Genomic DNA, 10,582 nt, shown 5'->3' with positions numbered 1-10,582 from the left:
CAGTGAAAACCTGTTTTTTTGTTGCATTTGCATTATTTTCTTATTTTAAGTAAGTTTTTGTACATAAAAAGGGGTTTTGTCGTAAAAATCTTAGGTTCCTTTGCTCACCTCAAGTTTATTTGACCATTTTTTCTAATAAACCCACAGAATCTACAAAAATATTACAAAAGATTCCAAAAGAAATCAGTGAAAACCTGTTTTTTTGTTGCATTTGCATTATTTTCTTATTTTAAGTAAGTTTTTGTACATAAAAAGGGGTTTTGTCGTAAAAATCTTAGGTTCCTTTGCTCACCTCAAGTTTATTTGACCATTTTTTCTAATAAACCCACAGAATCTACAAAAATATTACAAAAGATTCCAAAAGAAATCAGTGAAAACCTGTTTTTTTGTTGCATTTGCATTATTTTCTTATTTTAAGTAAGTTTTTGTACATAAAAAGGGGTTTTGTCGTAAAAATCTTAGGTTCCTTTGCTCACCTCAAGTTTATTTGACCATTTTTTCTAATAAACCCACAGAATCTACAAAAATATTACAAAAGATTCCAAAAGAAATCAGTGAAAACCTGTTTTTTTGTTGCATTTGCATTATTTTCTTATTTTAAGTAAGTTTTTGTACATAAAAAGGGGTTTTGTCGTAAAAATCTTAGGTTCCTTTGCTCACCTCAAGTTTATTTGACCATTTTTTCTAATAAACCCACAGAATCTACAAAAATATTACAAAAGATTCCAAAAGAAATCAGTGAAAACCTGTTTTTTTGTTGCATTTGCATTATTTTCTTATTTTAAGTAAGTTTTTGTACATAAAAAGGGGTTTTGTCGTAAAAATCTTAGGTTCCTTTGCTCACCTCAAGTTTATTTGACCATTTTTTCTAATAAACCCACAGAATCTACAAAAATATTACAAAAGATTCCAAAAGAAATCAGTGAAAACCTGTTTTTTTGTTGCATTTGCATTATTTTCTTATTTTAAGTAAGTTTTTGTACATAAAAAGGGGTTTTGTCGTAAAAATCTTAGGTTCCTTTGCTCACCTCAAGTTTATTTGACCATTTTTTCTAATAAACCCACAGAATCTACAAAAATATTACAAAAGATTCCAAAAGAAATCAGTGAAAACCTGTTTTTTTGTTGCATTTGCATTATTTTCTTATTTTAAGTAAGTTTTTGTACATAAAAAGGGGTTTTGTCGTAAAAATCTTAGGTTCCTTTGCTCACCTCAAGTTTATTTGACCATTTTTTCTAATAAACCCACAGAATCTACAAAAATATTACAAAAGATTCCAAAAGAAATCAGTGAAAACCTGTTTTTTTGTTGCATTTGCATTATTTTCTTATTTTAAGTAAGTTTTTGTACATAAAAAGGGGTTTTGTCGTAAAAATCTTAGGTTCCTTTGCTCACCTCAAGTTTATTTGACCATTTTTTCTAATAAACCCACAGAATCTACAAAAATATTACAAAAGATTCCAAAAGAAATCAGTGAAAACCTGTTTTTTTGTTGCATTTGCATTATTTTCTTATTTTAAGTAAGTTTTTGTACATAAAAAGGGGTTTTGTCGTAAAAATCTTAGGTTCCTTTGCTCACCTCAAGTTTATTTGACCATTTTTTCTAATAAACCCACAGAATCTACAAAAATATTACAAAAGATTCCAAAAGAAATCAGTGAAAACCTGTTTTTTTGTTGCATTTGCATTATTTTCTTATTTTAAGTAAGTTTTTGTACATAAAAAGGGGTTTTGTCGTAAAAATCTTAGGTTCCTTTGCTCACCTCAAGTTTATTTGACCATTTTTTCTAATAAACCCACAGAATCTACAAAAATATTACAAAAGATTCCAAAAGAAATCAGTGAAAACCTGTTTTTTTGTTGCATTTGCATTATTTTCTTATTTTAAGTAAGTTTTTGTACATAAAAAGGGGTTTTGTCGTAAAAATCTTAGGTTCCTTTGCTCACCTCAAGTTTATTTGACCATTTTTTCTAATAAACCCACAGAATCTACAAAAATATTACAAAAGATTCCAAAAGAAATCAGTGAAAACCTGTTTTTTTGTTGCATTTGCATTATTTTCTTATTTTAAGTAAGTTTTTGTACATAAAAAGGGGTTTTGTCGTAAAAATCTTAGGTTCCTTTGCTCACCTCAAGTTTATTTGACCATTTTTTCTAATAAACCCACAGAATCTACAAAAATATTACAAAAGATTCCAAAAGAAATCAGTGAAAACCTGTTTTTTTGTTGCATTTGCATTATTTTCTTATTTTAAGTAAGTTTTTGTACATAAAAAGGGGTTTTGTCGTAAAAATCTTAGGTTCCTTTGCTCACCTCAAGTTTATTTGACCATTTTTTCTAATAAACCCACAGAATCTACAAAAATATTACAAAAGATTCCAAAAGAAATCAGTGAAAACCTGTTTTTTTGTTGCATTTGCATTATTTTCTTATTTTAAGTAAGTTTTTGTACTTAAAAAGGGGTTTTGTCGTAAAAATCTTTGGTTCCTTTGCTCACCTCAAGTTTATTTGACCATTTTTTCTAATAAACCCACAGAATCTACAAAAATATTACAAAAGATTCCAAAAGAAATCAGTGAAAACCTGTTTTTTTGTTGCATTTGCATTATTTTCTTATTTTAAGTAAGTTTTTGTACATAAAAAGGGGTTTTGTCGTAAAAATCTTAGGTTCCTTTGCTCACCTCAAGTTTATTTGACCATTTTTTCTAATAAACACACAGAATCTACAAAAATATTACAAAAGATTCCAAAAGAAATCAGTGAAAACCTGTTTTTTTGTTGCATTTGCATTATTTTCTTATTTTAAGTAAGTTTTTGTACATAAAAAGGGGTTTTGTCGTAAAAATCTTAGGTTCCTTTGCTCACCTCAAGTTTATTTGACCATTTTTTCTAATAAACCCACAGAATCTACAAAAATATTACAAAAGATTCCAAAAGAAATCAGTGAAAACCTGTTTTTTTGTTGCATTTGCATTATTTTCTTATTTTAAGTAAGTTTTTGTACATAAAAAGGGGTTTTGTCGTAAAAATCTTAGGTTCCTTTGCTCACCTCAAGTTTATTTGACCATTTTTTCTAATAAACCCACAGAATCTACAAAAATATTACAAAAGATTCCAAAAGAAATCAGTGAAAACCTGTTTTTTTGTTGCATTTGCATTATTTTCTTATTTTAAGTAAGTTTTTGTACTTAAAAAGGGGTTTTGTCGTAAAAATCTTTGGTTCCTTTGCTCACCTCAAGTTTATTTGACCATTTTTTCTAATAAACCCACAGAATCTACAAAAATATTACAAAAGATTCCAAAAGAAATCAGTGAAAACCTGTTTTTTTGTTGCATTTGCATTATTTTCTTATTTTAAGTAAGTTTTTGTACATAAAAAGGGGTTTTGTCGTAAAAATCTTAGGTTCCTTTGCTCACCTCAAGTTTATTTGACCATTTTTTCTAATAAACCCACAGAATCTACAAAAATATTACAAAAGATTCCAAAAGAAATCAGTGAAAACCTGTTTTTTTGTTGCATTTGCATTATTTTCGTATTTTAAGTAAGTTTTTGTACATAAAAAGGGGTTTTGTCGTAAAAATCTTAGGTTCCTTTGCTCACCTCAAGTTTATTTGACCATTTTTTCTAATAAACCCACAGAATCTACAAAAATATTACAAAAGATTCCAAAAGAATTCAGTGAAAACCTGTTTTTTTGTTGCATTTGCATTATTTTCTTATTTTAAGTAAGTTTTTGTACATAAAAAGGGGTTTTGTCGTAAAAATCTTAGGTTCCTTTGCTCACCTCAAGTTTATTTGACCATTTTTTCTAATAAACCCACAGAATCTACAAAAATATTACAAAAGATTCCAAAAGAAATCAGTGAAAACCTGTTTTTTTGTTGCATTTGCATTATTTTCTTATTTTAAGTAAGTTTTTGTACATAAAAAGGGGTTTTGTCGTAAAAATCTTAGGTTCCTTTGCTCACCTCAAGTTTATTTGACCATTTTTTCTAATAAACCCACAGAATCTACAAAAATATTACAAAAGATTCCAAAAGAAATCAGTGAAAACCTGTTTTTTTGTTGCATTTGCATTATTTTCTTATTTTAAGTAAGTTTTTGTACATAAAAAGGGGTTTTGTCGTAAAAATCTTAGGTTCCTTTGCTCACCTCAAGTTTATTTGACCATTTTTTCTAATAAACCCACAGAATCTACAAAAATATTACAAAAGATTCCAAAAGAAATCAGTGAAAACCTGTTTTTTTGTTGCATTTGCATTATTTTCTTATTTTAAGTAAGTTTTTGTACATAAAAAGGGGTTTTGTCGTAAAAATCTTAGGTTCCTTTGCTCACCTCAAGTTTATTTGACCATTTTTTCTAATAAACCCACAGAATCTACAAAAATATTACAAAAGATTCGAAAAGAAATCAGTGAAAACCTGTTTTTTTGTTGCATTTGCATTATTTTCTTATTTTAAGTAAGTTTTTGTACATAAAAAGGGGTTTTGTCGTAAAAATCTTAGGTTCCTTTGCTCACCTCAAGTTTATTTGACCATTTTTTCTAATAAACCCACAGAATCTACAAAAATATTACAAAAGATTCCAAAAGAAATCAGTGAAAACCTGTTTTTTTGTTGCATTTGCATTATTTTCTTATTTTAAGAAAGTTTTTGTACATAAAAAGGGGTTTTGTCGTAAAAATCTTAGGTTCCTTTGCTCACCTCAAGTTTATTTGACCATTTTTTCTAATAAACCCACAGAATCTACAAAAATATTACAAAAGATTCCAAAAGAAATCAGTGAAAACCTGTTTTTTTGTTGCATTTGCATTATTTTCTTATTTTAAGTAAGTTTTTGTACATAAAAAGGGGTTTTGTCGTAAAAATCTTAGGTTCCTTTGCTCACCTCAAGTTTATTTGACCATTTTTTCTAATAAACCCACAGAATCTACAAAAATATTACAAAAGATTCCAAAAGAAATCAGTGAAAACCTGATTTTTTGTTGCATTTGCATTATTTACTTATTTTAAGTAAGTTTTTGTACTTAAAAAGGGGTTTTGTCGTAAAAATCTTTGGTTCCTTTGCTCACCTCAAGTTTATTTGACCATTTTTTCTAATAAACCCACAGAATCTACAAAAATATTACAAAAGATTCTAAAAGAAATCAGTGAAAACCTGTTTTTTTGTTGCATTTGCATTATTTTCTTATTTTAAGTAAGTTTTTGTACATAAAAAGGGGTTTTGTCGTAAAAATCTTAGGTTCCTTTGCTCACCTCAAGTTTATTTGACCATTTTTTCTAATAAACACACAGAATCTACAAAAATATTACAAAAGATTCCAAAAGAAATCAGTGAAAACCTGTTTTTTTGTTGCATTTGCATTATTTTCTTATTTTAAGTAAGTTTTTGTACATAAAAAGGGGTTTTGTCGTAAAAATCTTAGGTTCCTTTGCTCACCTCAAGTTTATTTGACCATTTTTTCTAATAAACCCACAGAATCTACAAAAATATTACAAAAGATTCCAAAAGAAATCAGTGAAAACCTGTTTTTTTGTTGCATTTGCATTATTTTCTTATTTTAAGTAAGTTTTTGTACATAAAAAGGGGTTTTGTCGTCAAAATCTTAGGTTCCTTTGCTCACCTCAAGTTTATTTGACCATTTTTTCTAATAAACCCACAGAATCTACAAAAATATTACAAAAGATTCCAAAAGAAATCAGTGAAAACCTGTTTTTTTGTTGCATTTGCATTATTTTCTTATTTTAAGTAAGTTTTTGTACATAAAAAGGGGTTTTGTCGTAAAAATCTTAGGTTCCTTTGCTCACCTCAAGTTTATTTGACCATTTTTTCTAATAAACCCACAGAATCTACAAAAATATTACAAAAGATTCCAAAAGAAATCAGTGAAAACCTGTTTTTTTGTTGCATTTGCATTATTTTCTTATTTTAAGTAAGTTTTTGTACTTAAAAAGGGGTTTTGTCGTAAAAATCTTAGGTTCCTTTGCTCACCTCAAGTTTATTTGACCATTTTTTTTAATAAACCCACAGAATCTACAAAAATATTACAAAAGATTCCAAAAGAAATCAGTGAAAACCTGTTTTTTTGTTGCATTTGCATTATTTTCGTATTTTAAGTAAGTTTTTGTACATAAAAAGGGGTTTTGTCGTCAAAATCTTAGGTTCCTTTGCTCACCTCAAGTTTATTTGACCATTTTTTCTAATAAACCCACAGAATCTACGAAAATATTACAGAAGATTCCAAAAGAAGTCAGTGAAAACCTGTTTTTTTGTTGCATTTGAATTATTTTCTTATTTTAAGTAAGTTTTTGTACATAAAAAGGGGTTTTGTCGTAAAAATCTTAGGTTCCTTTGCTCACCTCAAGTTTATTTGACCATTTTTTCTAATAAACCCACAGAATCTACAAAAATATTACAAAAGATTCTAAAAGAAATCAGTGAAAACCTGTTTTTTTGTTGCATTTGCAATATTTTCTTATTTTAAGTAAGTTTTTGTACATAAAAAGGGGTTTTGTCGTAAAAATCTTAGGTTCCTTTGCTCACCTCAAGTTTATTTGACCATTTTTTCTAATAAACCCACAGAATCTACAAAAATATTACAAAAGATTCCAAAAGAAATCAGTGAAAACCTGTTTTTTTGTTGCATTTGCATTATTTTCTTATTTTAAGTAAGTTTTTGTACTTAAAAAGGGGTTTTGTCGTAAAAATCTTTGGTTCCTTTGCTTACCTTAAGTTTATTTGACCATTTTTTCTAATAAACCCACAGAATCTACAAAAATATTACAAAAGATTCAAAAAGAAATCAGTGAAAACCTGTTTTTTTGTTGCATTTGCATTATTTTCTTATTTTAATAAGTATTTGTTCTTAAAAAGGGGTTTTGTCGTAAAAATCTTAGGTTCCTTTGCTCACCTCAAGTTTATTTGACCATTTTTTCTAATAAACCCACAGAATCTACAAAAATATTACAAAAGATTCAAAAAGAAATCAGTGAAAACCTGTTTTTTCAATGTTTTCCAGAGAAATACGCATTTTTACAAAAAAGTTTATTGACATAAAATACTCCTTGAGCTAAAAAACATAAGTTTGCATGGTTGTTTTTCATTCAGGTTAACGTTTTTTCTAATAAACCCACAGAATCTACAAAAATATTACAAAAGATTCAAAAAGAAATCAGTGAAAACCTGTTTTTTTGTTGCATTTGCATTATTTTCTTATTTTAATGAGTATTTGTTCTTAAAAAGGGGTTTTGTCGTAAAAATCTTAGGTTCCTTTGCTCACCTCAAGTTTATTTGACCATTTTTTCTAATAAACCCACAGAATCTACAAAAATATTACAAAAGATTCCAAAAGAAATCAGTGAAAACATGATGTTTTGTTGCATTTGCATTATTAACTTATTTTAAGGAAGTTTTTGTACTTAAAAAGGGGTTTTGTCGTAAAAATCTTTGGTTCATTTGCTTACCTTAAGTTTATTTGACCATTTTTTCTAATAAACCCACAGAATCTACAAAAATATTACAAAAGATTCTTAAAGAAATCAGTGAAAACCTGTTTTTTTGTTGCATTTGCAATATTTTCTTATTTTAAGTAAGTTTTTGTACATTAAAAGGGGTTTTGTCGTAAAAATCTAAGGTTCCTTTGCTTACCTCAAGTTTATTTGACCATTTTTTCTAATAAACACACAGAATCTACAAAAATATTACAAAAGATTCCATAAGAAATCAGTGAAAACCTGTTTTTTTGTTGTATTTGCATTATTTTCTTAAATTAAGTAAGTTTATGTACATAAAAAGGGGTTTTGTCGTCAAAATCTTAGGTTCCTTTGCTCACCTCAAGTTTATTTGACCATTTTTTCTAATAAACTCACAGAATCTACAAAAATATTACAAAAGATTCCAAAAGAAATCAGTGAAAACCTGTTTTTTTGTTGCATTTGCATTATTTTCTTATTTTAAGTAAGTTTTTGTACATAAAAAGGGGTTTTGTCGTCAAAATCTTAGGTTCCTTTGCTCACCTCAAGTTTATTTGACCATTTTTTCTAATAAACCCACAGAATCTACAAAAATATTACAAAAGATTCCAAAAGAAATCAGTGAAAACCTGTTTTTTTGTTGCATTTGCATTATTTTCTTATTTTAAGTAAGTTTTTGTACTTAAAAAGGGGTTTTGTCGTAAAAATCTTTGGTTCCTTTGCTTACCTTAAGTTTATTTGACCATTTTTTCTAATAAACCCACAGAATCTACAAAAATATTACAAAAGATTCCAAAAGAAATCAGTGAAAACCTGTTTTTTTGTTGCATTTGAATTATTTTCTTATTTTAAGAAAGTTTTTGTACTTAAAAAGGGGTTTTGTCGTAAAAATCTTAGGTTCCTTTGCTCACCTCAAGTTTATTTGACCATTTTTTTTAATAAACCCACAGAATCTACAAAAATATTACAAAAGATTCCAAAAGAAATCAGTGAAAACCTGTTTTTTTGTTGCATTTGCATTATTTTCGTATTTTAAGTAAGTTTTTGTACATAAAAAGGGGTTTTGTCGTCAAAATCTTATGTTCCTTTGCTCACCTCAAGTTTATTTGACCATTTTATCTAATAAACCCACAGAATCTACGAAAATATTACAAAAGATTCCAAAAGAAGTTAGTGAAAACCTGTTTTTTTGTTGCATTTGCATTATTTTCTTATTTTAAGTAAGTTTTTGTACTTAAATAGGTGTTTTGTCGTAAAAACCTTTGGTTCCTTTGCTTACCTTAAGTTTATTTGACCATTTTTTCTAATAAACCCACAGAATCTACAAAAATATTACAAAAGATTCTAAAAGAAATCAGTGAAAACCTGTTTTTTTGTTGCATTTGCAATATTTTCTTATTTTAAGTAAGTTTTTGTACATAAAAAGGGGTTTTGTCGTAAAAATCTTAGGTTCCTTTGCTTACCTCAAGTTTATTTGACCATTTTTTCTAATAAACCCACAGAATCTACAAAAATATTACAAAAGATTCCATAAGAAATCAGTGAAAACCTGTTTTTTTGTTGCATTTGCATTATTTTCTTATTTTAAGATAGTTTTTGTACTTAAAAAGGGGTTTTGTCGTAAAAATCTTAGGTTCCTTTGCTCACCTCAAGTTTATTTGACCATTTTTTCTAATAAACCCACAGAATCTACAAAAATATTGCAAAAGATTCCAAAAGAAATCAGTAAAAACCTGTTTTTTTGTTGCATTTGCATTATTTTCTTAAATAAAGAAAGTTTTTGTACATAAAAAGGGGTTTTGTCGTAAAAATCTTAGGTTCCTTTGCTCACCTCAAGTTTATTTGACCATTTTTTCTAATAAACCCACAGAATCTACAAAAGTATTACAAAAGATTCCAAAAGAAATCAGTGAAACCTGTTTTTTTGTTGCATTTGCATTATTTTCATATTTTAAGTAAGTTTTTGTACATAAAAAGGGGTTTTGTTGTCAAAATCTTAGGTTCCTTTGCTCACCTCAAGTTTATTTGACCATTTTTTCTAATAAACCCACAGAATCTACAAAAATATTACAAAAGATTCCAAAAGAAATCAGTGAAAACCTGTTTTTTTGTTGCATTTGCATTATTTTCTTATTTTAAGTAAGTTTTTGTACTTAAAAAGGGGTTTTGTCGTAAAAATCTTTGGTTCCTTTGCTTACCTTAAGTTTATTTGACCATTTTTTCTAATAAACCCACAGAATCTACAAAAATATTACAAAAGATTCCAAAAGAAATCAGTGAAAACCTGTTTTTTTGTTGCATTTGCATTATTTTCTTATTTTAAGTAAGTTTTTGTACATAAAAAGGGGTTTTGTCGTAAAAATCTTAGGTTCCTTTGCTCACCTCAAGTTTATTTGGCCATTTTTTCTAATAAACCCACAGAATCTGCAAAAATATTACAAAAGATTCCAAAAGAAATCAGTGAAAACCTGTTTTTTTGTTGCATTTGCATTATTTTCTTATTTTAAGTAAGTTTTTGTACTTAAAAAGGGGTTTTGTCGTAAAAATCTTAGGTTCCTTTGCTCACCTCAAGTTTATTTGACCATTTTTTCTAATAAACCCACAGAATCTACAAAAATATTACAAAATATTCGAAAAGAAATTAGTAAAAACCTGTTTTTTTGTTGCATTTGCATTATTTTCTTATTTTAAGTAAGTTTTTGTACATAAAAAGGGGTTTTGTCGTAAAAATCTTAGGTTCCTTTGCTCACCTCAAGTTTATTTGGCCATTTTTTCTAATAAATTCACAGAATCTGCAAAAATATTACAAAAGATTCCAAAAGAAATCAGTGAAAACCTGTTTTTTTGTTGCATTTGCATTATTTTCTTATTTTAAGTAAGTTTTTGTACTTAAAAAGGGGTTTTGTCGTAAAAATCTTTGGTTCCTTTGCTTACCTTAAGTTTATTTGACCATTTTTTCTAATAAACCCACAGAATCTACAAAAATATTACAAAAGATTCCAAAAGAAATCAGTGAAAACCTGTTTTTTTGTTGCATTTGCATTATTTTCTTATTTTAAGTAAGTTTTTGTACATAAAAAGGGGTTTTGTCGTAAAAATCTTAGG

Source organism: Hydra vulgaris, chromosome 09, assembly GCF_038396675.1.
Source record: "Hydra vulgaris chromosome 09, alternate assembly HydraT2T_AEP".
In the NCBI taxonomy this organism is placed as follows: domain Eukaryota; kingdom Metazoa; phylum Cnidaria; class Hydrozoa; order Anthoathecata; family Hydridae; genus Hydra; species Hydra vulgaris.
This window is presented reverse-complemented; position numbering follows the sequence as displayed.